The following is a 1,541-nucleotide window of genomic DNA, read 5'->3' as shown; positions in this document are numbered from 1 at the left end:
TGAAGCATGTGATCCCCCGAATTAATTCGTGTGTCAGTTTTGCGTGAAGATAAATTAAATTATTCTTTAATCAGATGGGTCGGAAGTCACATTGCAATGTTGAAKAAGCCCGGCTGGTTTCAAATCTCAGAAAGTAAGGAAAATCGCTTTGGGAAATTGGGAAATTAATCGAAAGGTCTCATAATTTTGTTAATAATGCTTTAGAGCGAAAATCTAGTAGGGAGGCCACAAAAAACGAGTACAGTTCTTAATCGCCACATTGTAACTATTTGTAAAAAGAACCCATTCAAAAAAGTGGAGAAATACTTTATGGAGCGATGAAACGAAAGTAAATTTGTTTGGAAACGATTGTGGGAGAAATGTGCGTCGTCCAAAAGGAAAGGAGCTTCACGTTCGATTCACAAAAAAAAAAAAAACTGTGAAGCATGGAGGTGGAAACGTCATAGTGTGGGGATGTTTTTCTTGGTATGGAGTAGGTCCTATATACCGAACAACTAACAAAATGACAGCGTCGGAGTACAAGGAAATACTTGAAAATGTCATGATACCCTATGCTGAAGAAAACTTACCATTACGTTGGATATATTAGCAAGATGACCCAAAACATACCTCCAAACTGGTTAAAAAATATTTTGAAGATAATAATGTTAATGTTTTGAAGTGGCCAAGCCAATCCCCGGATTTAAATCCAATAGAAAACCCATGGGGAGAACTAAAAAAAAATTTTGCGAGTCAATCTTTCTCTAGCAAAGACCCGTTATAGGAGTGCATACAAAAAACTTGGTATGAGATACCTAAAGAAACCTATCAGACTTTAATCAGTAGTATGCCCAAACGAATAAATAAAGTATTCCAGAATAATGGTGGATATACTGGCTGTTAACTGAGTAATGTTAAATATACAACAAAACTGTTTTATCATAATTTGTTTTTATAAAATAATTGTCTTGTTAAAAGTGTACCTATTTTTTTGAGCAAGTTTATTTCAGCTATGAAATGTTTTTGGATCTACATTTGTTTGTTTTGCTTTTTTTTTTTAATGAAATTTATTTAAATAAGCTTGTAAATATTTGAAAAATATAACTGCATTTGCGTTTTTCTTAAAAATTTAAATAAAACTTTTTATTCATGAACTTTACTTGAAAAAGTATTGTGTAACTATTATTTTGAGTAGGTGTGTATAACTRAAATTAAGAGATAATCCTTCTCTTATAATGGTACGTCTGTATATCAAAAATGAGTTGTATTGGACCGGGAAATAGTAGTCCCATTAGCCCCCATATACTTAAATAAAAATTTTCGAACTTCCTATCCTATTTGATAACAAAGCTCAAATGTATATATGTACATACATATGTATGTACATAAGTGCAATTTGACCCATTTAATGATGAATTTAATTAAATCAGTTGAAATGTATAATTAATATATGTTTTTAAGTTATATATATATATGCTTATGCGTGAACTTGCATACATATCGACGCAGCTGCGTAAAAATATGTCAGCATTACAAAATATTTTTCACATTCCTTGACAAAT

The sequence above is a fragment of the Bactrocera latifrons genome, unplaced genomic scaffold, assembly GCF_001853355.1.
Source record: "Bactrocera latifrons isolate USDA-ARS-PBARC rearing strain unplaced genomic scaffold, ASM185335v1 scaffold_1505, whole genome shotgun sequence".
Classification (NCBI taxonomy): domain Eukaryota; kingdom Metazoa; phylum Arthropoda; class Insecta; order Diptera; family Tephritidae; genus Bactrocera; species Bactrocera latifrons.
Note: the sequence above shows the minus strand (reverse complement) of the source record.